The sequence below is a fragment of the Mobula birostris genome, chromosome 1 (assembly GCF_030028105.1).
Source record: "Mobula birostris isolate sMobBir1 chromosome 1, sMobBir1.hap1, whole genome shotgun sequence".
Lineage (NCBI taxonomy): Eukaryota > Metazoa > Chordata > Chondrichthyes > Myliobatiformes > Myliobatidae > Mobula > Mobula birostris.
In genome coordinates this window covers 184,154,964-184,182,317 of record NC_092370.1, presented here as the reverse complement: position 1 = coordinate 184,182,317, position 27,354 = coordinate 184,154,964, and the positions used below count along the sequence as shown (strand labels likewise).

Below are 27,354 nucleotides of genomic sequence, written 5' to 3'. Positions count from 1 at the left end.
TAAGAGACAAGGTGAATGGAGAGGGAGACTGAATTAGAAAGAGCAAGGGATAGGCTGACAATAACTTTCAAGCTGTTGATAGTGGTATAACTCAGTAGTGGAGTTTTTACTGTGAAAGAGACTGCTAGAAAAAATGCAGCTTGTGCGGATATGACACAAGTTCACATTTGTTCTTTTTTGTGTGTTTGAGAATGTCAAGATTTAGTGCAGTTTGCTGTGTGTGTTCTTGTCATTGTCGCTCTGTGAGGCTTGTGAAATAGACTCTAGTTATCTTGCTGCTGGTGTCGAGAGGGCTAGCTATCCCAGACCTCCCAGTCAGTGGCTGGATGTGTGGTGCTAGTATTGCAGCTCCTCATAAGGGGCTTAACTGCAGGTCTCTTCCATGGTGTGCATGTCTATTTGAAGAGTTTTGCAGTTCGTTGTAACAATTGCATTTTGAATCTATGTCATTGTTGTCTTACAAGGTTTACTGAATTTTAGGAGTTTCAATGTGAAATCGAAATTATGACCCTGCACAGCATTCAGAAAACATAGTTTTTGCAAGTTTTACTTTGAGGCTAACCTTTTGTTGAAGGTGTTGTACAGAAATATTGCAGAATTCTTAAAATGGGGTTTGAGAATTCACAATACTTCTGGAAACCCCATGGGTTCAGCTTCGGGTGAATGTGGGACTGCTTGTAAAGTGTTGGCTTTGTCAGAATTGCAGAACTAATTTCTGCATGAAGTTTGATATTCAAACTTTGATTTTCCACAAAAAATTTGTTTTACTTAATAATCAAAATTTGTAGGGAAGTATATTTTGAAGAAGATATAGGGGACTACAAGAGATTAAAAGACCAGAGACTTCAACAGATTAGGCAAAGACCTGGCAAAAAAAAATCTTATCTATATGGTGAGCATTTGTAAAGTTCTGAGATGCAGAGGGGTCTGGATTAGGGACATTTAAGAGACATGGATGATAGAAAAGTGGAAGTTATGTAGGAAGGAAGGGTTAGGTTGATCAGAGAGTAGGTTAAGAAGTCTGCACAATATCATGGGCTGAAGGGCTTCCATTGTGCTGCAATATTCTATTGTCTATAACCCAAGGACTACCTGTAATTAAGAAAGTTAAAGAATTGTTATTGTTTACTATGAAGAGAACCTAATACAAAAATAGGAGGTTATGCTTTAGTGAGACCTGGTGTACTGTGTGTAGCATTGGTCTCCTATATGGAAATATGTTAGTGTGTTGGACACAGTTATGAGACCATTTTCTTGACTAATAGTTGGAATGAATGGATTGTCATTTGAGGAAAAATTGGGCGGGCAAGCCTTGCATCCAGTTGCATTCAGAAGATTGAGGGGGGCTTGAATTGAAGCGTACGAGATTCTTGTTAGGGAGAGGACATAGCCCCTTGCTAGAAGGTATTCCCTCCAATGGGAGAATCTAGAACTGGGGCTACTATTTAAAATAAGTTTGTTCACTTAAGGCAGGTATGAGGAGATATTCTTTTTCATTATGTCATTAGGCCACTTTTCTAAATGGGCACTACAAGCACAGTCTTTGAAGACTTCAAAAACAGAAGTAGTTAAGAATCAGATTTATTATCATTGACCTATAACATGAAATTTGTTGTGTCTGCAGTACAGTGCCAGGATATAAAAATCTATAATCTGCAAACTAAACAGTGCAAAATAAAAGGAATAATGAAGCACTGTTCATGAACTGTTCAGAATACTGATAGCAGAGGCGAAGAAGTTGTTATTAAACCATTGAGTATGGATCTTCAGGCTCCATTACCTCTTTCCTGATGGTAGTAATGAGTAGAAGGAGTGACCTGGATGGTGAGGGTCTTAATGATGGGTACTGCCTTCTTGAGGCACTGCCAGTTGAAGATGTCCTTAATGTCAGGGAGAGTTATACCCATGATGGAGATGGCTTTGCATCCTCTTATAATCCTGTATGCTGGAGGTTCCATATCAGACTGTGATGGAACCAGTCAGAAAGCTCTCTACTGTACATTCATAGAAATTTACTAGTCTTTGGAAGCATACCAACTGTCAAATTCCTGCTGGAGTAGAGTGACTGGCATACTCTCTTTATAAGTGCATTTATAGTCTAAGATGTTGACTATAAGATATTGGAGCAGAATTAGGCCTTTAGGTCCATCAGATCTGTTCCACCATTTGATCATGGCTGATTTTTATTTTCCCTCTCAACACCATCCTCCTGTCTTCTCCCCTTAACCTTTGATACTCTATTAACCTGTGTTTTAAATACACCAAATGACATGATCTCCACAGCTGTCTGTGGCAATGAATTCCACAGATTAACCCTAATCTAGCATTAGAAATTTCTTATTGCTTTTCAAAGGGGATGTTCTTTCTGTTCTAAGGCTGTGCCCTCTGATCCTAAACTCTTGGAAACATCCTTTTCACTTTCACTCTATCTAGGCCTTTCAATATTTGGTAAGTTTCAATGAGATCGCTCCTCATTCTTGTCATATGTTAACCCTTTCATGCCCGGGATCATTCTTGTAAATCTCCCCGGACACTGTTGAATGCCAGGATATTTTTTTCTTGGATAAGGGTCTCAAAGCTGTTCATAGTGCTCCAAGTGTGTTCTGACCACACTTATGTAATGCCGTGCTAGTGAGGCCAGAACTAGCAAGATTAAACAGTCTAATATAGGGCAAAGGCTGTTGTTCAGAGGCCTGTGTATAACCCTAATCAAGGTTTTATTTTTATTCTTGCTGTTTCTTAGCTATGCCCATAAGGATTCTACACCTTCTGATCCTATGTCACTTTTTGCTGAGGATTTGATTTCATCTTTTTTTTATCAACAAAGCCACCCAAACCCCTCTGCCCACCTGCCTGTACTTTCTAAATAATGTTGGATGTTAAGCTCCCAGCTGTGACATTCTTTCAACCACGACGCGGTGATTCCTACAACATAATGCCTGCCAATTTCTGTTGTGTGTTTAATTTTTAAGTAATGTTTGAATAATATTGTAAGTATATTGTTTGATTAAGTATTCTTTGTTGTCTCCATAATTCATTACGGGATATGTGTAAAAGTACGTGAAAAGCTTATCTCATTATGCCACCATGTCATAAGTGTGCACCTTGTTACAAATAAAAGCAAGCTAAGCACACACATCCCTGGACTCTCATGCTTTTCTTTCAATTAGTTTTATGTTATAGAGTTACATAACATAACAGTGGTGACGAGGAAGTTTTAAAGAAACCCGAGACAACTACCTACCTGTTGAGGAGCAGTGAGACATTTATTAAAAGCAGGCAGAAAATGGACAAAATTCAAGTTCATAAACAGTGAGTACTGGGTAATAATAACAATAGAAATAATTCATTTTTAAGAAGAGCAGAAATGGCTGGCTGTATCAGAAAGATAAACGTGTTCCATTGCACTGTGGATAACTGGTTGATATACACTGAGCAAACTGAACATTATTTTGAAGTGAATGAAATAGCTAATGAGAATTGAGTACCAGTTTTACTGAGTGTATTGGGTGGAAAAGCATAGAGTTTGCTGAGAAGTTTAACTGTTCCAATGCAACCAGCTGAAATAGGCTTTGCTGATATTGTGAAAGTAATGCGGGAACATTTAGATTCATAACCATTGATGATTGCAGAATGCTTTAGGTTTCATAAGCAAATCAAAAGGAAGGGGAGTTCATTTCATTGTACGTGGGTGAATTGAAGAGGTTGTCTGAGCATTCTTTGTGCAATGATGGGTTTAATGATGCTCTAAGAGATCATTTGGTTAGTGGAAATGTTCAAAAACGGCTCCCAACTGAAGCGCAACTCACATTTAACAGAGCGGTTGAAATCACTGTATCAATTGAAACAACAGACAGAGAAGCAAATGAGTTACAGTCAGGAATGAAAGTGAGCATGAATAAAATTACAGTGTCTGGACTTGGGGTTCCCAACCCAGGGTCCATGGACCCTTCAGTTTAATGGTAGGGGTCCATGGCATAAGATAGCAGGGAACCCCTGGTCAAGATGGAGGCTTGTCTGGACAGGGAAATTGTGTTACTGTTGTGGCAGGAGCTCACATGTTCCAGACCAATGTAGATTTAAAGGCGAATCTTCCAAAAAATGCAACAAAGTACATGTCGGGCAGACAAAAATGGACTGGAGAAGGAAGAGAAAAAGATGAAAAGTCAAGTTTCAGGTGTTTCATCTCAGGGTTGTATACTGCATACATATTTTGATAATGAATGTACTTTGAACCTTTATTAACCCTGTGCCAATTTGTATGTGGCTCCGGTGACAATCCAGAGATCGTTATTCTTTTGGTTCTGCATTTTAATTTAGTTCCTCACTTTTCAAATTCACTGACGCCCAGAAACTAGAAACTGCTCACACCTTTCATTGCTGACCCTCTCAATGCTGCGTGCTCTCCTGACTTCTCCTTCCTGAAGCTCACAATCTGTTCGTTGGTATTGCTAATATTATGTGTGAGTTGGTCGTTGCAACACCACTAAATCAGCCCAGCTATCTTGCTTCTGCACTCTTCCTCATTGGTATGTACAATTCTACTCACAAGGGGGGTGTCGTCAGCCAATTTATAGATGGTGTTTGTGCTGTGCTTAACCACACAGTCATGAGTGTAGAGAGACTAGAACAGTGGGCTACACATGCATCCTTGAGGCGCATCTATGTTGATAGTGAGGAGGAGAGTTTATTATCAAACCACACTAACTGTGGTCTCCTAATAAGGAAGTCAGGGATCCAGTTACAGAGAGGTACAGAGACTTCGGTTTTGAACCTTAGTCAGGTTCTTGAAAGACAAAAATGAAGACTTCGGATTAAAATCATCCATTTTCTTAAATAGCTAAGTAGATTTAAGGGGCTGAATGGCCCACCCCTCCTATTTTCTATGTTACCATCACACCCTTGGAAATAAAATTAAGTTAGTGTTTACAGTATTGTTTCAGTATTGGCTGTCATTGCTCAAGCGTATCAGAAGTTTTGATTGAAGCAGTCAGGCAGCACCTTCTTGTCAAAGTGTAAATTGACAGACGACTTTGGTCTGCACTATGTGCTAATTGGATTACTCACTGTCAGCCCCTCTGGGGCCAGCAGGGTGGGTAGCACTGTGTTCTGTGGAAAACCGTAACAGTTATCTAATTGGATAACTCAGGCTGTTACACTTCATTGTATTTCACAAGGTACAAGAGCAAAAAGAACAAAGAATATCATTTGGTTTGATTAATAAAACTTATAAACCACTGATGCCAGCAGGAGGAACTCTGCCTGGCTGGATGCTGCAGACTAAACATGAACTTCATACAGTGTTTAGATGAAAACATAAAAAAAAGAATATTTAAAACGTAGTGTCTTTTTAGTAACCAGACTTTTAGGCATATGCATTCTTTTGTAGATAGGCTTGATGTCCTATTATTTTCAGCTTGTGAGTGATCTGCTTGTCATTGAGAATGACTGAATTACACATTTCAGGGAATGTCTGTTGTTGGTACAACTGTTAAGCAAGGGGGCTATGTAATTATATCAACTCTTAAGTTGCTGTAGAGAAAATATTTCAATGATACAATATGCTATTTCAACAAATTACGTGAAGAAAATCATTAATTTTCTTAAAATGCACAAATAAAAATCAAGTCAATCTGAACTTGATCATGTATGGCTCTGATGAACTGAGAATGTGTAGCTCGAGTGAAGAATTGACAGGTAGCTTGTCTTGTGGTGTTTGATGGTGTTTAATTTTTCTCCAGCCTTGTTTTACAGCAAAATGTTGTGAGAGCACAATTTAAATTGTCAGTTTTAGTCAGCAGCTTGCATGTAAGGCAGTTGTAAAAACATTAGGTGCATTGTTGTGAAAACAAGAATACACATTCAAAGTGATCAGTAAGCACTGGAAAATGTGGTAATTATTCCAAATATTCTCTGTAGGTAATGTGGTGTTGACAATATGAACATTAACATATAACATCTATTCATTGACCAAATCACAAATCCAAATCAAATATTTTAAGTCTTTGAATTTGATTTTCCATTCTGCCCTGCTGTCTCTTCAAAGCATAGCTACATCTTAATCTATCATATAGAAAAGAAATTTTGCGTGTATCTTGTTCTCAAATCTCCTTTGGCTGAATCTTAAAGTTTCCAACTCTCTAACCTCCTGCCGCTATTCCACATGTTCCTGATTATATCCTCCCTAATGCCTTTTCATGCCCTCCATTATTCTCATCCTCATCATTCCCCATGATATATACCTGGAGACTCTATTTGCTTTAGTCCAAGGAACAGAGATAACCACTATCATCAGGTTTGTCAGGATATTAAGCATCAGTTGGTCGGTCTCCACATACTCAAACTGGACAATTTTCAAGTAATAGGGTACAGTTAGTCTCCAGCTCGATTACTGCTCCGGGGTCTCAATAAGTAGTCGGAGCTGTGCCTGCAGGAAGCTGGGAGGCCAGATGGAGCACAATCCAGGCCAGTGAAAATTGGAGCAATTTAGTGATGCAGAGTCGGTATTAAACTGTTAACCCTCCCAAAAAAAACTAATATTGTGGATGTGCATTTTGGTCTCATTTTCTATAATCTTGGAAATGTAAGCTATCTAATAATGAAAATCAAAGTTTATCATGCCTTTTACCTAATATTGTAATCATGTTGCAACCTTTATTTACCTCAGTGTGTAATGTTTATAATTAAATGGTGGCTCGCTATCTCTTTGCATGTTATATGTGAGAGTTGTTGAAGTCATTGTTATTTCTGTCAGTTTGTGATGCCACAGCTCTCGTGGGGATGAGGGGGTGGGGGGAGGGTGGGGGAAGGATCCCTTTGAGCTGATAGTTGATAACAGCCTGTATCAGAACATGGCAAGTCTTTCCACAGATATTGTTTGGTCCTAAGGGAACCTTTTTCAAGGTCAACTTAATACAGTGCTACTTCATTTCTGATTGTAATCCCCAAGCCAGTAAATAGCTACACAGCGAATCAGCAAAATCACTTGATACCTTCAGCAACAGAAATATAAATGGAGAGAACAAGCTTCTCCAATGCCTGTTTTTGTATAGCTTTGAATCATTGGTCAACACCTGAGCAGACTGAGGTGGAAATGTACTGGACTGCTGGTTGTACCTTGAAGTCATTGCAAGCAAACACCCATGGAATGAATAGAGCTAGCTATTGACATTCTAGCATGTATTCGATACTGATGATGAAAGGTGAATTCTTCTCTCTGTCATGAATATAAAGACAGTAAGCTCACGTTTTTCCCCGGAACTAATTTAGCCAAAATAAAAGTTTTACTGGGCTGTGGACACAGTGCACAACAGTACTTCAGCTGTGTTTTCTTAATGAAAATTTTTATCATCACCAGCATACAGTATATCGTGAAATTTGCTGTTTTGCAGCAGCAGTTCCGTGGAAGACATAAAAAATTACGGAAAGTTAAAAGAACTGCAAAAGATAATGAATGAGGCAGTGCTCATGGACTCATTGACTGTTCAGAAATCTGATGATGGTGGGGAAGAAGCTGTTTCTAAACTATTGAGTGTGTGTCTTCAGATTCCTGCACATCTTCCCCGATGGTAGTAATATGAAGAGAGCATGTCCCACATGGTGACTGTCTTTAATGATGGATACCTCCTGTTCAACATGCCATCGATAGCTGGGTGTGTTGTGCACGTGATGGGGCTATCTGACTCTACAACCCTGTGCAGCCTCTTGCAATCCTGTGCATCGGAGGCTCCATACCAGGCTGTGGTGCAACCAGTCAAAGCACTTTCCACTATACATCTGTAGAAGTTTGTGACTGTCTTTGGTGACTTGCCAAATCTTCTCAAACTCCCTAAGGAAATAGAGCTGCTGATGTGCATGTGTTGGGCCTGAGGTATATCGGGAACCCAGACTCCTTGGTAGGAAGAACTGCTGAGAAATTACCCAGTTTTCATTGGCTTCCAGATGCATCTTGAGGTGAGGAATGGCAGAAGAAACACGGTTCAGTATTACTCAATAGGTCTTTCTAAGTTTGGCATTTCTTCTTTAACTGAGCTCAAATTCCAATAATGGCTGGACACTGATATTTGCAAATGTTTTTCTTCATTAAATTATGCTCTTTTAATAAGATAAATAATAACCTCCATATTTTAGTCTGCATTATAGCATTGAGTCTTATTTGCAAGGAATTTCATTGCAAGAGTCCATGCCACTTAATAGATCAATTGTATTCATAAGGATGATCTCTCAAACCTTTGAAAGTGCTTTGCACAGCAGCACTGATATGTAGATAAGCACTTTGTGCATTGTACAATATCTTACAAATGTTAGTAGAATCAATGAGTTAATGATTGTGACGTTTTTGGTTGGATAAGAGACTGGGGCAACATGGGAAGTTAATAGCAGCAAGTGGAACACCTATTGACCAATGGGTTACAATGGGTTGAGAGGGTAAACAGCTTTAAGTTCCTCGGCTCCACATCACCGAAGACCTCGTGGTCTGTGTACACCAGCTGTGTGGTGAAAATAGCAACTCTTTCACCTCAGAAGGTTGAGGAAGTTTGGTATGGACCCCCAAATCCTAAGAACTTTCTACAGGGGCACGACTGAGAGCATCCTGATTGGCTGCATCACTGCTTGGTACGGGAACTGTACCTCCCTTAATCGCAGGACTCTGCAGAGAGTGGTGCGGGCAGCCCAGCGCTTCTGTAGTTGTGAACTTCCTATGATTCAGGACATTTACAAAGACAGCTGTGTAAAAAGGGCCCGAAGGATCATTGGGGACCCAAGTCATCCCAACCACAATCTATTCCAGCTGTTACCATCCGGTAAATGGTACCGCAGCATAAACGCCAGGACTAACAGGCTCCAGGACAGCTTCTTCCACCAGGCCATCAGACTGATTAACTCACGCTGATTTAAGTGTACTCTGTTGCACTGACTGTTCTATTTATTATAAGTTATTATAAATTACTATGATTTCACATTGCACACTTAGACGGAGACGTAACGTAAAGATTTTTACTCCTCATGTATGTGAAAGATTTTAGAAATAAAGTCAATTCAATTCAACCTTCATCTCTGGCTGTAAGTTCAGGGTTCGATTCCTGCCACTGTCTTGAAGCAGTTTGTATGTTCTCCCCATGACCGCATGGGTTTCCTCCAGGTGCTTTGGTTTCCTCCCAGATTCCAAAGATGTACAGGGTAGTGTTAGTGAGTTGTGGGCATGCTATGTTGGTGCCAGAAATACGGAGGGACCTGCAGGCTGCCCAGCATAATCCTCTGAGTTGATTTGATGCAAACGAAGCATTTTCCTGAATGGTTCAATGGACATGTGAGAAATACAGCTCATCTTTAGCTTTACAATTTGCTCAAGATGCAGTCTTATGAGATCTGGCTTGAAGGGCCTCTTACTGTGTGGTATCGCTAAACAGAGAAAAAAAAATTAAAATATAAGAGTACAAGTCACAGTGGTAAACCTCCTCCTCAGATCCAAGAAAGATTATTCACTTATCAACTTCCCTTGTAAGCCATCTGGTTATTCCTGTGTCAGCTTATTCTCCTTTCCTTTGCTTTCCATGGGAAGTAGAGTTGGTTGTGAGAATTCCAATGATTTGGCACTCACAATCCTCCTTTTGAATTAATAGTCTCCATCTTTTATTTAAATGATTGACTTATCTACACCAATGCCAACAAATTAACTAAAATGTTCATTGCACGTATTGAAGAATTTGTTATTGGCAGGCTTCTTGCAGGTAACATCAAAATGGTATTATCTTACCTCCTGGCAACCCAATACATATCAGTATTTATTCGAGGCTCAGCCTAGATTATGATGACACTTAATGGAGTGGAGCTCCATTACAACTTCAGAAGTTACCAAATGAGTCAAGCCAGCTTTAACATAAAATCCCTCTACAATGGTAAAGCTGTTTGGAACTTCATTTTCATGGCTACCTACCTGTGTTGATCTTTATAATGTAGACTATGACAGAACAGAGCCTCTTATGATATTTAAGTAATCCCCTTGTGGACAGAGGAAGAAATTTGAGGATATGCTTAGCAATACTTTGAACAGATACTCTGTATCCCCTGACTGCTATGGTTGCCTGGCTCATGACTGCCTAATATGGAAAAGAAGCATTTAGGGTGAGGCTTGAACATTGAGTTTGTTACATTAAGAGCACGCTGTAGTTCAACATAAAGTGGCAGAAGTGCACTACTTCAAGCTGCTCATCAAACTATCCCATTTGTTGAAGAGTCTGCACTTCCAAAAAAAAACTGACCTTCCCTGTGGCCCTGGATTCCATAGAATCAGAGTGCAAATGTATATCCTTGATTGTAATGAGCAGCTTAAACAGACAATTGTTTGCACTTATTACTTGGGAAGGTTACCATTGGGCATTGCAATATGGTACCACTAGCTTTGTACAGCCTTCCACCATCAATGTCCTGGGTCACCATTGACCAAGAACTCAACCAGACTCACCACATTATTAAATGTCGTACATTATAGACGCCTTAGACTAATCTAATTTTGCTTTTGATAGACCCTTAAAGGATTTTGGGTTGTAACGTTGTCAATGAGCTACAAATATACCCATTGCCTCAGTCTTCATGGGGAATATTTCTGCTCAGAGTGGATATTGAACCCCTGAACAATACCTCACTACTTTCTTTGAACTACTTATTTAATTTCACACACACACACACACACACACACACACACAAAATATATATTACTGTAATTCAGTTTTTATTATTACATATTACACTGTCCTGCTGCTGCGTAACAACAAATTTCACGACATATGCCAGTCATATTAAACCTGATTCTGATTCCTGTCTGTCGGGTTTTGCCTTCTGTTAACAAAACAGATATGCTAATTACAGATTGCATTTTATTTAAGAAACACAAGAGATTCTGCAGATGCTGGAAATCCAGAGTAACCCACAAAATGCTGAAGGAACTGAGCTAGTCAGGAAGCATCTATGGAAATGAATAAACAGTCAGTGATTGTATCATGAAAAATGTAACATCTGTCACAAGTTTATTTGCCACATGGGAAAATCAGTGTGCAACTATTTCATTCTTTTAACATATCTCCATAGATGTCTGTTGTGGTTCGCTGAATCAATAATGAAAACTAGAAACAACAGAAGGGAAAACTTTTGAGGAACTGTTCTATCTTTAATAATGACATTTTAAAAATGTATTTCTGGTATTTTGCTATCAGCAAAAAAAACAGCCCTTAATGCCCATTTAAGATGGTAATGAGCTGTCTCCTTAGTGGTTGCAGTCTATTTGTTAAAGGTACACCCATGGCATGTTAGGTCAGAGATTTAACCTTTGATTTGAGTGACATTTTTACTAGTCAAATGGTATGTAATGTGGAGGGGTACTTGTTGTTGCTGGCATTCTGATATGCCAGCAGTCTTTAATACCTATTGTTAATCCATTTTACTAAAGTTTTTTGATGCCACATTTGGTAAAATGGTGTGTTGATGTCAAGACTACCCATTGTCACTGTCTCTGGAACAATGTCTTTCTGTCGGTGTTTAGTCCAGTTGTGCAATGAGGTCTTGATCTGAACAATCACGATCATGCTTGTGCATGCAGGGTCTGCGGATGGCAACTTTTACCAGAAGAAATAAAGAGACCATCTGACCTACTTTGCGCAGGTTCAGGCTGATGGCCACATTTGCAGCATGCTAACTACTAGGCAAACACCATATCCAACAGTGGAAGTTTAGCCACTTGGCATTGACACATGGCACCAATAACATTGTGCATTTTTTCCTCCATCAATGTCGTGGATCACCATTGACTAAAAGCTTCATTGGACTGGTCATATTAATACACCACATTGCATTACAGAAGGTTGAGACTAATTTTGGTTGTGAGCTCGACATAGAAATTTAAAGGATCTTGCATTGTAACATTTTATATTAGTTACAAATATACTGACACTTTAAATATGGCATTTTATTGAAGTAACGTCCTGATTGAAAGTCCAATTAGTTCACTCTATTAGTGACTTTTTGAAAATACACTATACGCTTAATACCAAACAAAAGCTATTCATTTATCCATTAAGATGGATGATTAAGTAATTGTGATATGAATTAAAATATTTAATATTCAGAGTTGTGCCTATAAATGGTTGGAGCACTGTAGGTAATAACTATTGGGAGGTGTATGGAAAACTGTTGTCTCGAATTGAATAAGTTGGTTCAGTAGACATACAGGAATTTTGGTTGACTTTAGAAAGCTAGGCTGCTTTCTTTTGGAATGTTTCCATCACACATTAAAGTACACAGATGTGTAGGTATAATGGCTAAACAGTTCTTCCTTAGTTCTTGCTTTAAGTAATAGAGTCATTGCTGAAATATCGACTGGAATATATCTTTAAGAAATACAGACTTCTAAGTCTTTTGTAAAGAAGCCTACCCAAGAGGAATGGATAAAGGGTTGCATTTGATGAAATACATGAGGTACCTTCAGTGACCACTGTACAATGTTTGAAGATAAATAGGAAAAATGGGCCACTGTAAGTTATGCAACTATATTCAGGTAATTTTCTTTTGTGTCATTTCCAGATGAAATGGTGTAGGTTTTCTGTGACTATTGTTCTGCTTGTCAATCTTATAACAAACCCACTGAGGAAATTGCCATAACCTTTATGTGGAGTTGTTGATTATATGTTTGAAGAAGTCTTCTGTGAAATTATACAGTTTCCATTGTATGCATTCAGCATTCAGTAATTTCAAATGGGATTAATACATAATATTGTGTACCATTAAATCTTGACTGCTTTCTTAACACAATATTGGATAATTCAAAGCTATTATTGTTTTTTAATGTCTTCTGAACTCATTATGATTAAAATATAACTTCTCCTTTTAGTTAAAAAAAAATGAAAATATTTTAATTTTTGAAACTTTTATTTGTAGTTGGCAGTCACATTGTCATGTAGCAATTCCAATTTTTTAAAGGAATTGACTTTTCTGGCCATTGCTTGCAAAAGTAACAGGAAATTTCATTGATAACTGGTATCTGTAGAGTAAATGAAATCTGAATTGCAATATTTACGTAAACATATCTACTCTGCCCAGTTTTATGTCCACATTTTTGATCTGGATTTAATATTTCACTAATATTTAAGTAATATTGTAGATATTTTGTTTCATTAAGTGTTCTTGTTTGTTTAAATAATTCATTACGGTTCTATGTAAAAGTATGTCATCATGCCACCACATCATATGGGTGCATCTTGCTTAAAGTAAAGACAAATGTACATGAGTTATTTCCCATCTCCATGTTTCCTTTCAATTATTTTTATGTTTTTGAGTTAAAAAACATAACAGTGGTGATGAGGTATTTTTAAAACAAACCTGAAATGACGTTCGAGTTTTTAAAAAGTGCAGCAAGAAACAATGGAGTAAAGAAAAACAGCGCAGCATATGTCTCTTCGGAAGGGAGAGAGGGAAGATGGTTGAGTTTAAAAAAGGGGAAAAAAGGAATAAATTCACAGGTTTATATACAGTGAGTACTGAGTGATAATAATAATAAAAATGCAGAGATGACTAGCTACATTGGAACAATAGATGTGTTCAATTGCTCAAGTGATAACTGGGTATTGTTTACTGAGCCAATTAAGCAGTATTTTAAAGCAAATGGAATAGCTGATGATAAGCAGGTGCCAATTTTGCTGAGTGTATTTGGTTTAAAGGCATACAGTTTGCTTAGAAATTTGATTGCTCAAAACAAACCAGCCAAAATGAGCTTTGCTAGCATTTGAAACTAATGCAGGAAGATTTAGAACTGAAGCCATTGTTGATTGCAGAACACTTTAGGTTTCCTAAGTGGAAGCAAGAGGAAGCAGAGTCCATTTCAGCTACGTGGCTGAATTGAAGAAGTTGTTTGAGCATTGTCTGTTGAATGGTGGGCTTAATAATGCACCGAGACATTGTTTAGTTTGTGGAATCTTACAAGAAAGCATTCAAACCCTAACCAACATTTAAAAGAACAGTTGAAATTACTGTTTCAATGGAAACAGCAGGGGGATGCAATTGAGTTGCTGCATTGCGGGAGCATGAACAAAATTGCAATAACAAAACAGAAACCAACCTGGCTGAACAATTTTTGTTACTGTTGTGGCAGGGGCTCACATACACCAGACCAATGCAGATTTAAAGGTGAAACTTGCAGAAAATGCAACAAAGTCGGGCACATACAAAGAGCATGTTGGGCAAATAAAAATAAATAGACTGGACATGGAAGAGATAAAGGTAAAATCAACTTGCGGTTTCAAAAAAGGGTCTGGTTTGCATACTCCTGATGAAAAATCTGATAGTAATGAGTGTGACACAGTATTGGGAAGCTTTGAGATTTACTATGTGTAACCTAACAAGAGACAAGTAATATGGCTTGCGCCAGAAGTGATCGGCAAATTAATTATAGATTAGAAGTTGGATACTGGCTTGACTGTTTCAGTCATTCCACAAAATGAGTTTGAATGGCATTTCAAAGATACTGAACTGTAGCCTGCAAATATCCAACTAGGGACCTACACTGGAGAAAAGATAACTCCTGTGGAAATTACATTTGTAACTGTGAAATACAACAACCAACAAGCCACATTGGGCTGGTGTATGATAAAAACAGGAGGACAAGCATTGTGGGGGCGTGATTGGCTGGGTCAACTGAAACCACCATTTGCCTGCCAGATCCCTGCATTAGAGTCAATTGAAAGCTAATTAATAAAGATGATACCACAGCAGTGTTGAATGATGGTGTTGGAAAACTCAAACATATCCAGGGTAAAGTAGTGTTATATAAAAATGCCACACCCAAGTTTTACAAAGCCCACCTGTGTCCTTATACCATCTGTGATAAAGTAGCCAGTGAGCTAGATTGTATGGAGGCTGAGGAATTCTTTCCAAGGTTGAATAGAGCCTATGGGCAACACCAGTGGTCCCAGTAGCCAAGAGGAATGGGTCTTTCAGGATCTGTGATGATTTCAAGATCACCATCAACCCAGTACTGAAAGTTGATCAAAACCCTCTGCACAGGGTAGGGGATATCTTCCTGGACTTAGTTGAGGCCTACCTACAGGTGGAGATAGGAGAAGAGTCCAAAATATTTCTCACCATAAACACTCACAAATGATTTTATTTATAGGCTTATTTCAGCAGTAGCATCTGCATCTGCACTCTGACAGAAATCTGTGGAACAGGTACTGCAAAGCTGCCCAGGCACTCAGTGTTACCTGACACCATTGTTACTGGTGAGAGTGACATGGAACATCTCCAAAATCTCAACACAGTGTTAAAAAGATTAAAAGATTATGGGCACAGAGCATGATGCTACGAGTGTGAATACTTTAACCAAGCATCACCTATTGTGGGCACACCATTGACGCACAAGTTTATACAGTAGTGTTGCAAAAATTCAAGCATTGGAGGATACCCCAAGGCTAAAGGGGATGTCATATTTGTGAGCCTTTTAGAATTTATCAACTACAAGAACTGGTTCCTGCCAAACCTGGCTACCGTGTTCATTACTACAGATCAGGAAGAAGTGGCAATGGACAAGCAGTATGAGGTGGCTTTCCAAAAGGCAAAGGAAATGGTTATGTCAGGCACTATACTTGTTATGATCCACATCATCCAGTGAAGCTTGCCTGTGACGCCTTACCTTATGTATAGGTGCAGATTGTCACACGTTATGAGTGATGGAAGTGCACACCCCATAGCCTTTGCATCACGCTCCCTTACCACTGCAGAGAAAAATTACACACAAATTGACAGAGAGGCCTTGAGTCAGGTTTTGGGGTGTAAAATATTTCAACCAGTATTGGTATGGAAGAGAGTATACCCTTGTTATGATCATCAACCACTAGTGTCCATTTTCAGTCCACAGAAGGATGCTCCACTAACAGTAACAGCACGAATACAGAGATGGGCCCTGTTTCTTGCAGGACACATTACAAAGTTGACTTCAAGAGGACGACTAATCACAGAAATGCCAATGGATTGTCCTGTTTACCCTTGGGAAAGGAAATACCTAAAAACTTTATAAAAGAAGACATTCCTCTTGATGTATTCTCCCTATTGCAAATCGAAAGTCTCCCTATAACGGCAGAGATGCTTGAAAGGGAAAGCAGAAAAGACCCTGCATTGTCTCAGGTCTACATGGTCACCTAAAATGGCTGGAATGTGCAACAGAAACTCTAGTTCCCCCATTTTTGCCAGCGTTAGGGTGGACTTGCCCATGTGGGGATTGAGAGTTGTACCATCCAAGCTGAGAGCTGAAATGCTGGAGGAGTTAACAGTACATGCTGGTCATCCAGGTGTGGTTAATATGAAAGCATTGGCTTGAAGCTTTGTTTGGTGGTTTGGGATCAGCAGATCAAACAGCTTGCCATGCTCTGTGTGGGATGCCAAGAGCAGCACCTCTCCATCCCTGGGAATGGCTGGTATTGCCCTGGCAGAGGGTTCATGTGGATTTTGCTGGACCATTCATGGGCACAAATTTCTTGGTAGTTGTGGATGCAGCTACAAAGTGGCCAGGAGTGTTCCCAATCACCACCACTATAGCCTCACACACTTTTGATATGGTTAGAAGCCTCTTTGAAGGACTGGTGTTCCAAATCATTCATTAAGTGACAACAGACCACAGTTTGTTGCGGAACAGTTTTAGTCGTTTTTGAAAATGAATGGAATATGAGATATTACATTTGCACCATACCAGCTAGCTACAAATAGTTTGGCGGAAAAATTTTTCCCGAGTCTAAAGAACATTCTACGACCATTCTCAGCAGACACACTACATTGACACTGAATCAGAAACTCGCTGATTTACTCCTTGCATATTGCGATACAGCACACCCCACAACCAACAACTCAGCTATGCTGTCTGGGTCGTCCCTTGTATTTACGTGTGAATCTCCACAAACCCAATCTCAGAAAGAGTATGCAAGGCAAACAGCTGAGACAAATTGAGGGCTTCTGTAACAAGGAGGCTCAATATTTCACTCCCGGCCATCAGTCTTGGCAAGGAACGACAGAGGTGATCAAAAGTCGGTTCTCGGAAATATCAAGGACGGAACTGGACCACTTTCCTACACATAGAGATTGTGACTGATATCACCTGGAGACGACACAGTGATCAGTGGAGAGCAGAGTCAACTGATGGAGAGGAAAGGTGTCCAGAGCCATTAGACCATTTCCTGCAGTCCCAGAGTCAACTCCTACAACCACCACAGAGGAGGCCTCAGAAGCTGAGATGGTTTCAAAGCCACAAGTTTCACCTTCTTGTCAGGATAGATGTTACCCCACAAGAGTAAGAAAGTCTTCACAGCAATTAAATCTTTAGGTCTGAATGGGACAATGTAAAGTTTACTATGCTGTGGATGACTATATATAGTATAGTTCTATTATATAGTATATATCTCTGCAGAGATGTATTCTATATTGCAGCGGTCCCCAACCACCGGGCCACGGACCGGTACCAGGCGCAAAGCATGTGCTACCAGGCCGTGAGGAAACGATATGATTTGGCGATATGAGTTAGCTGCAACTTTCTTCATTCCCTGTCACGCCCACTGTTAAACTTGAACACACGCGAGGTCATTACCCACGCATCATCCATGTCAACGCGGGAAGGAAATCAACTCCTCGAGCTTGCAAATGACGGTGGGCTGAAAAGTATGTTTGACATAACATCTCTACTGGCATTCTGGATCAAAGTCAAGGCTAAATATCCTGAGATAGCCATGAAATCACTGAAAACGTTGCTTCCATTTCCAACATATCTCTGCGAAGCGGGGTTTTCTGCAATGAATGCAACGAAAACTAAATTGTGGATGTTACATACCCCGTAACTGGATTGCCAAACTAGCAGAAATGGATCACTCAGTTGGAGTCTGGATTACTAGAACTAAGAAAGTTTTATTAAAGAAACAAGCAACACAGTACTCTTAATCACAAGGATAATGAATGCAACAGTTCAGCAATGATAAACATACATGTACACAGAATTCAGATAACAGGATCAATCAAGCTCTATCGTTGTCTAGGGGTAAATGACCAGTTTCAAAAATGACACAAAGTCCAGTTCAATTTAGTTCAGTTCGCAGTAATCGTTGCCATGGCGATGGACAGTGGGGGGGGGGAGAGGAGAGAGAGCAAAACGAATGAATATTCAAAACAGCTTCCACACACAGACCTTCGCAGTCAGCTTTCGGGTGAGCCCTTTGTGATGTCATCTGAGGTCACCGACCATGACCCCTCCGTTTCCAGATACGACCGTTTCTCTGCTCTGAACCTGGCACCCAGGCAAGGGTGGACACACACCAGGTTCCCGCCGATCGTGCCTTTCCACCCTGTGCGTCTATGGCCCGGTACTTCCCACCGACTTGTGAGAGGTGCACCACTTCCAGGGTCTCGTTACCTCGGGTGTCGTGTGTGTCCTGCCTTAGCGAACCTGTCCCTTTTTATCCCCCTGCTGGGGTATCGCCTGTCCATCACTTCAAACAGTTCAGGGTTCAAAGGGGGAGTCGCTCTAGACAGCTCTCTCTCCTGTCCCTTCATTACGCATCTCCAAATCGCCTGTCCATCACTTCAAACAGTTCAGGGTTCAAAGGGGGAGCCGCTCTAGACAGCTCTCTCTCCCGTCCCTTCATTACACATCTCCAGATCGCCTGTCCATCACTTCAAACAGTTCGGGTTCAAAGGGGGAGCCGCTCTAGACAGCTCTCTCTCCCGTCCCTTCATTACACATCTCCAAATGCTGCTCCATTGTCTTCCTTATCTCTCTCTCCCGAAGACAGGTGGCAGACCAACTGCTGATCACACAGGACAGCTAACATCTATGTGTATTCTTGTCACATGGAATAGACTGGACATAAGGAACCTCCTTTGAGTATCGCTGTCTCCCATCACCCCTCGATGGGACTGTCTTGTTGCAGGGAAACAAGCCCAGGGCCCCCACTGATTCAGCGATATTGGTGTGTTGCAATGACTTTATATGTTCATACGGGGAAAATGTGTGCTGTGTGTTTAGTATCCAAACGTTACTTAAAATGTTATGATGCTATTGACGTATAATTGACCTATCACTATATTCATGCGCTGTGTTACATAAAACCTAAAATAACACTAACATATAGTAAAAGCAGGAATGATATGATAAATACTCAGCTGAAGTAGAAATAATGTATGTACAGTGTAGTTTCACTCACTGAACAGAATTGCCAAAAACGATTTGTAGACAAAAATGGGCACGTATACGCATATGCATGTCATGCATGTGCACACAGGTGCCCGCACAAGGCTTCGTGGTCATTGTAGTCTTTCTCGAGGTAAACACAACGTACTTGACTGCTACTCTTGTCCGTTGGCAACCCTATCCCCTGGTCAGCGGGTCCTCAAGAATATTGTCAATATTAAACCGGTCCGCAGTGCAAAATAGGTTGGGGACTCCTGCTATATTGAGTTGGAGTTTATTGCTAAATGTTGTGTAATTAACAATTCAGCAATATTTGAGTAATATTGAGCATTCTTGTTCATTTAAATAATTCATTCTGGGTCATATGTAAAAGTACGTGAATTGCGTACATCAATAAGTGTGCATTTCGCTTAAAGTAAAAATGAACGTACATGAGTTATTTCCCGGTTCGGTGTTTCCTTTCAATTGGTTTTATGTTGTAAAATTACATAATGTAACATTTTTCTGCTAGATTCTATATGTATGTCAACACATGTTTGGAAGTGGAATCATTTAACGAACAACCATTAGCCTTTACTGTTTGAGGTGATCCCAGGTTGAGTGGGCTTTTTGACATGATCCTACTGTTAGCACCTCTTCCCCTCTGAACATGGAGGCAGCTTTTGATGCTAGGTAAATCTTCCATCTGGATTTGCCTTGTATTTATTTTTGCCTATTAAATGTTACTACTTGAAGCCTGTTATGCAAGCTTTCTATGAGAAAGTATCAGACCTTCTTGGTTCTTTCCCTAATTAATTTTCTGCAAGTATATTAAAGTGAAAGTAAAATCAAAGCTCTTGGATCATAAAGACTTGTTGTGAATAACCATTATTTTGTGAAACTTAATCTCTTACTAGTCCAACTCCTTTGTGTCAGTATCTGAGACTGCATCAAACTGGGTGTAAAGAATTCTCAATTATCATCTAAAAAAACCTAAATAAAAGGTGGGTTGAAACTAATCAGGAAGTAATTTATGACAATGATGTTGAATGGTTCTTCAGTGAGATCAATACCAATATCCTAGTGTCAGAAGTCAAAAGGTTAAGTAATGCATTTTGGAATTAATTTGAAGTTACCTTTCGGTCTCATTTTCAAAGTTCAAAGTAAAATTTATTATCAGAGTATACATCTCACCACATACAACCAGAAGTTCTTTTTCTGTGGGCATACTTAGCAAATCTATAGAACAGTAATTGTAAACTGTAAACATCAGGACCTGTAAACAAACACTGCAAATGCAGATATAAATAAGTAGCAGTAAATAACAAGCACAAAATGACAAGATGAAGAGTCTTTAAAGTGAGACCATCGGTTGTGGGAATACCAAGGTAGAATGTTCAAGAGCTTGGTGGTTGAGGGGTTGTAACTGTTCTTGAACCTGGGGTGCGAGTCCTGAGGCACCTGTACCTTCTACCTGATGGCAGCAGTGAGAAAAGAGCATGGCCTGGGTGTTGAGGATCCTTGATGAGGGATGCTGTTTTTCTACAGCCACGTTTCAGGCAGATGTGCTCAATGGTTGGGAGGGTTTTACCTGTGATGTACTGAGCCGAATCCACTACTTTTTGTAGGATTTTCCACTCAAAGACATTGGTCTTTCCATACCAGGATGTAATACAGACCGTCAGCACACTTTCCACCACACATCTATAGAAATTTATCAAGGTTTTTGATGACATAGAGAATCTTTGCAGACTCCTGAGGAAGAAGAGGCGCTGCCGTGCTTTCTTTGCAATAATATTTATATGATGGGTCCAGGACACGTCTTCTGAGATAATGACACCCAGGAATTTAAAGTTACTGACCCTCTCCGCCTCATATCTTCCAAAAATTACTGGCTCATGGACATCTGATTTGCCTTTCCTGGAATCTACAATCAGTTCCTTGGTCTTATTGATATTGAGAGAGAGAGAGGTTGATGTTATGACATCACTCAGCTATGTTTTCAGTCTTCCTCCTCTATGCTGATTCATCACCCCTTTGATAAGGCCCACAACAGCGGTGTCATCAGCAAACTTGCATATGGCGTTGGAGCTGTACTTAGCCACACAGTCATAGGCAAGTAAACATGAGAGTAAATACACATCCCTGTAGTGTTCCTGTGCTGACGGAGATTGTGGAGGAGATGTTGTTGCCACACTCACAAGTGAGGAAATCCAGGGTTCAATTGCGCAAGGGGAGTTCCCAGGTTTTTCTTGGAATTTACTGATCTTATTTCTGAAATTTCAACAGTTGAATTGTTCTATTTCAGTCCCATAGGTTATTTGCTTTCAAATACCAGACTGAACAACCTGTTTGCCACTTCTAACTAACAAGGTCATATAGGGCGCTGCTGCTGACACTTGTGTAGGGGCCAATCTAAACCAAACCAAAACCAAAACAATTGCGCTGCCGGCAACCTGACAGGTTTGTTGTACGTGCATGACGCGCCCTCAGTCCTGTAATGATTGTTCCAAAAGTCGAGGATATGCATTCGATCCTTTATAAGCAATTAGCTAACACACGATCTTGAAGCGATGAAACTTAAGTGTAATTAAGCGTAGGTGTTTCGCGTAATTCAGTGTTATTGAGTGAAATTGAGCAGTCAGCAAAAGATACGACTTCCGTCGGACCCCGGCTACTACAACCTGCAATAAGCAAAGCATGAAGACGTAACTTATTCCGTTCGCTTTCACCACGCTCACACTCATGTAACTAGTTACCATAATAAACATGCAGCACAGAATACAATGCAGATAGAGAACCCATGCATGGCTCCTACAGCTTAAAGTGACACTACCTAGTTTATTATGTATTGTGGTTTATAAAGCCCAGGTATTTATATGGTGTTTTAATTTCATAATGTGTCGGGATTTAGAAGCCTGCATGTCAGCAAACTTTAATTGTGTTTATACAGTGCTGAATCTATGCAGTGAAACAAATAATGTAAGTAACTTCAGGTTCTGTACCAAACTACTCTGTTAGTATTTGCTTTCCACTTGGGTCTGCATAACATGGGAGATGGCAGTGGGGGCTATCCTGTGTGCCAGATTTTGATAGATCCTCTGGGGAAGGTTTTCATTCTACTTGCTGCATGCAGAGGTGTCTGTTCTCACTGACCTGTGGGGATTAGGAAAGGGAAGAGAAAACCTAGTGTACAAGCTTCCTCTAAAGCAGGGATTCCCAGCCTTTGTTATGCCTGGGACCCCTACCATTAACTGCATGGTCCTCGGAACCCCAGGTTGGGGACCCCTGCTCTATAAAGTTTAGAATCAAATCTAAGTTTCCTAGGTCAGTGTGTTGAGTCATTAAGATACTCTTAAGATCAACTTTGCAATCATCTATACTGGAGTGCTGTAACAGTAGGTTTCATCTCGGAAAAGTTTGCTTTCTTAAGACTGAATTGTCTGTCTGTACGAATCTTTCCTGGGTTAAGGCAGATCTGGGACACCATTTCCTTAAGGTAATTAAAAGTTTACTCATTAGTAGATTGTGGAATTAAGCTGCAGTATCTGTCCAATTGCTGTGTGATCACAGAAAAGTATTTAACATGTTAGTCACGTTTTGGCAACAACACTGTAGAATATGGGAAATGAAATGCTGGTCCATCCTGTTCTGGAACATACCAGACATTAGCTCATGTATTATTTGATCTAATAAATACCTCTGTGTCAGCATTTCAGGATCAACTTAAATGTGCTCTCGTTTCCTCAGAGTGAAGCAAATTTTAGAGAATAAAATCCAACTAGTTGATAGAAAGCGCAATGTATTTAACAGAGACACAGGAGTACTTTGCAAGTCTTCAAAATGATGCATTGATTTGCCATTACCGCTGGCAAAAGATAGTGCAAGATGACAAATAAAACATCCAGCAATATTTCAGTAGAGGGTTCATTTTACAAATAAATGATGATTCACTGCTATACACTCAGTGGCCACTTTATTAGGGACCTTCTGTACCTGCTAAGTAGTGGGCTTTGATAAGCAAGTGGCAGGTGTGCAGGGAGTACAGAATTGTAATACTCATGTATGTTTCATGTCAAATTTAGCACATACAGTTCAATCCTCTGACCCCTGTCGTCAACAAGGAAGGAGGCTGTTGTCTTTCTCCTGTGAAAGTGCCTGGAGCATGGTCTAGTCATAACTAATTAGGGCCACCAGAAGCCCGTGACCTACAAAATAGATGGTGACTGGAGAGCGTGCAGAGGGACACTCACATGGAACAGGTACTTCAGTGCTGTCAAGACCATGTTTGGCTAAAACCTCTGAAATGCAAGAATGGAGGTAAATTCATCAGACAGTCAACATTTACAGAAGAGGACACTTTGAATTCTTCAGTAAATGTGTGCTTAACATGAACACCCTTGAATCCAGTCCATCGCAATCTATTTAGTCCAATTTTGCTGCCGCTTCTGACTAACAAAATCCTTTCCCCAGTTAAAAAAATTACAGGAGAGGAACAGGAAATATCTCTATTGAGATTTTAAAGCTCAGTGGTGAAGCAATTCAGTTTTGAATTCACAATATCGTTTTGCAGTAGCGGGAAGAGGAGGATATTCCAAGGAACCTCAGTAATTGTGACCATCTTCAAGGAAAGAAATGGAGTTCGACTGTGATGCCTACAGAGCAGTCTCTGATTCCTGCATAGGGAAGGACTTTGCCAGGTTCCTCGTCGACTACCTCTTCCCAGTGCAGGGCTGCTGAGTTGCAGTGTGGATTTCCTGCATCCAGAAGCAAAGTCAAGATGATCTTCACTGCTCTCTAACTCCAAGGGAAATACGGTGAGCAATAAGAGCAGCTACCCACTGCCTTCTTTTACTTCAGCTTTTGGACTGTTTGACACCATCAGCTGGGAGGGACCCTCCTCCAACTTCATCAGCATTCTATGCCTGCTCAATGATGCCAGGCAAACGGTGATCTTACTTACTGGAGAATCAATCTCAGGGAAGACCAGTGATCTCATTGCTGCAGGTTTTGTCAGTTTTCCTTGCTGGATTATTGCAAGTAACCTCCAACAAAAATTTCCTGTGGGAGTGGAGCTAATCCTTAGAACTAGTGGGAAGTTGTTCAACTGAAAATGACTACACTAGATCAACCTCCACAGCTGAGCAGAGGAAGATTACCTTTGTGTTTGCTTTGAGGCTATGCTCCAGGCATCACTGATTCATGGAAACTTAGGAGAGATGGTCCTTAGATCTAGCTTCTACAAGTGTCTTATTGCCCAACTTGCCCTGCTATGCTATCCGTCCTCTGTGAGACCTGAAAAACATAGACTAGTTATGCATATCTGCTGTAAAACTCATTGCTAATCAATCAGCAGTGATCCCTATTTTCCTGTATGCTTCAAAGTACAAGCTTCCTAAAGTAGGCGCACAAGGTGGACGAATACCATCCACACTGTCTCTGCACAATCTTCCTTATTTGTTTGGAAGGACAAATGGATCAACCAGTGTAATCTTCCAGGCCAATCTCCCCGTAATTGAGGCCCAAATTGATTGAAGGAATTGATTGTAGACTTCAAGAAGGGGAAGTTGAGGGAACACACACCAGTCCTCATTGAGGGATCAGCAGTGGAAAGGGTGAGCAGTTTTAAGTTTCTGGGTGTTAACATCTCTGAGGGTCTATCCTAGGCCCAACATATTGATACAATTACAAAGAAAGCACAACAGGGGCTATATTTCATTGGGAGTTTGAGGAGATTTTTTATGTCACCAAAGATTAAAAAATTACTACAGATGTACCATGGAGAACATTCTAACTGGGTGCACTACTGTCTGGCATGGTGGAGCCCTTGCACAGGATTGGGAAAAGCTGCCAAGGGTTGCAAGTAAACCTGCTCCATCATGGGCACTATCCTCCCCAGTATCGAGGACGTCTTTAAAAGGCGATGCCTCAAAAAGGCAGCAGCCATCATTAGGAAGCCCCTGTCACCCAGGCCATTCCCTCCTCATTGCTATCTTCAGGAAGGAGGTACAGGAGCCACACTCACGCAACATTTTAGGAACCAGCTTCTTCCTCTCTGCCATCAGATTTCTGAACGGACAATGAATCAATGTACACTACCCCATTTTTTTTTGCATTCTTTTTGCTCTAATTTAATTTTATATATACACGTCTATATTTCTTATTGTAAATGTATTCTTATTTATTATGTATTGCAATGTACAACAAATTTCACAACCTATGCCAGTGATATTAAACCTGATTGTGATCATAGATCAAGCTACTTCATTTGTGTACCCAGTACCAGTGTCCTAAAACCATCTTTCTGTTCCAAGGTTTGTCAAGGGAAGAGATTAAGCTGGATGGAAGAAAAGATAGAAGCATGTGCTCAAAGCCTGCAAACCCCACTCCACTGACTCTTCGGAATTACTCGCCCTCAACCATGGAGAAGGATTGTATTGGCAATTCTGAGTCCAAGCAGCAGGGGTGCTCAGAATCCATCTGTAAATGGCAGAAAGGGTGCGCCACCTGCCCATCTCATTGAGGTTTCTAGCCTTATCAATGGGAGAGTCTGCAATTCCACATTGTCCATATTATTGATCTTCTAATCCCTAAAAACAGCGTGGAAGCAAGTCCTCCTCAATGCGCAGGAACTGCCTAGGAAGAAGATACTTACTGTTCTTGTGTATGTAGTGAATACCCACTCATTTACTGTAAAGACCTTTATTTTTGAGCCATAAATTCATTGTCATTAGAGAAACCAAGCACCATGATACCAAGTCTGTACTGACATCAACCACCCATCCTACACACAGTGGCTATTATATTAGGTACACCTGCTAATTAATGCAAATATCTAATCATTCAATCATATGGCAGCAACGCAATGGATAAAAGCATGCACACATGGTGAAGAGGTTCAGTTGCTGTTCGGACCAAACATCAGAATGGGGAAGAAATGTGACCTACATAACTTTGACCGTGGAATGATTGTTGGTTTCAGACAGGGTGATTTGAGTACCTCAGAAACTTGATGTCCTGGGATTTTCGCACACAAGAGAGAGTGCAGAGGAGATTATAAGGGTGTTGCCTGGATTGGAGAGTGTGCCTTATGAGAATAGGTTGAGTGAACTTGGCCTTTTCTCCTTAGAGCGACGGAGGATGAGAGGAGACCTGATAGAGGTGTATAAGATGATGAGAGACATTGATCATGTGGATAGCAGAGGCTTTTTACCAGGGTTGAAATGGCTAACACGAGAGGGCACAGTTTTAAGGTGCTTGGAAGTAGGTACAAGGGGGATGTCAGAGGTAAGTTTTTCACACAGAGCGTGGAGGGTCGGTGGAATTCACTGCCAACGTAAGTGGTAGAGACGGATACAATAGAGTCTTTTAAGGACTCTTAGATAGATACATGGAATTTAGAAAGATGGAAGGCTATGTAGTAGGGAAATTATAGGCTGTTTCTAGAGTAGGTTGCATGGTCGGCACAACGTTGTGGGCCGAAGGGCCTGTAACATGCTGTAAATTTTCTGTGTTTCTGTGTTTCTTAACAGTTTCTGGGGTTTACAGAGAATTGTGCGAAAAAACAAAAAAAATCCAAGGATAGACAGTTCTAGGGGCAAAAATTCCTTGTTAATGAGAGAGGTCAGAAGAGAATGGTCAAACTAGTTCAAGCTGACAGGAAGGAGGCAGTAACTCAAACAGTGGTGTGCAGAAAAGTATCTCTGATCATACAACACATCGATCTTTGGGAGTGGATGGCGTATAGCAGCAGAAGTCCATGAACATACACTCAGTGGCCACTTTATTAGGTACAGGCAGTAACTAATAAAGTGGCCACAGAGCGTCTGTTAATCCCACATTTTACTCTCCCCATTTTTTCGTGAATATCCAGCCCGGATTCATCTTCTATCTTCACTCTAGGGGCAGTTTACAGTGGCCAATTTACCTAGAAATTCTGTTGGCTTCAGGATGTGGGAAACTGGTGCGCTCGTAGGAAACTCATGTAGATGCAAGAAGAACATGTGAACTTCATGCGGACTGCACTTGAGATTATAATTAAGCCATTCTCTCTGGCATTGTGGGGCAGCTGCACCACTTAGAACGATTCCTTATTTTCTTATTAGAAAGGAATGACAAATGTTGGTAATCTTATTACTCCAGTCCAAACGTTGGCGATAAACGAC

The 27,354-nt window shown here is 40.4% G+C and overlaps 1 protein-coding gene across 3 annotated transcripts in view; it reads left to right on the top strand.

Moving 5' to 3' along the window:
- prkd1 (protein kinase D1) overlaps positions 1-27,354 on the top strand; it is a 312,643-nt gene that overhangs the window by 2,751 nt on the left and 282,538 nt on the right. Inside the window, exon 2 of one of the 3 annotated variants that reach the window (XM_072267153.1) lies at positions 3,171-3,312. The exons of the other annotated variants lie outside the window; for them this stretch is intronic. The gene's annotated coding sequence lies outside the window, so the exon portion shown is untranslated. The remainder of the gene's footprint in view (positions 1-3,170; positions 3,313-27,354) is intronic. 3 annotated transcript variants of the gene reach the window in all.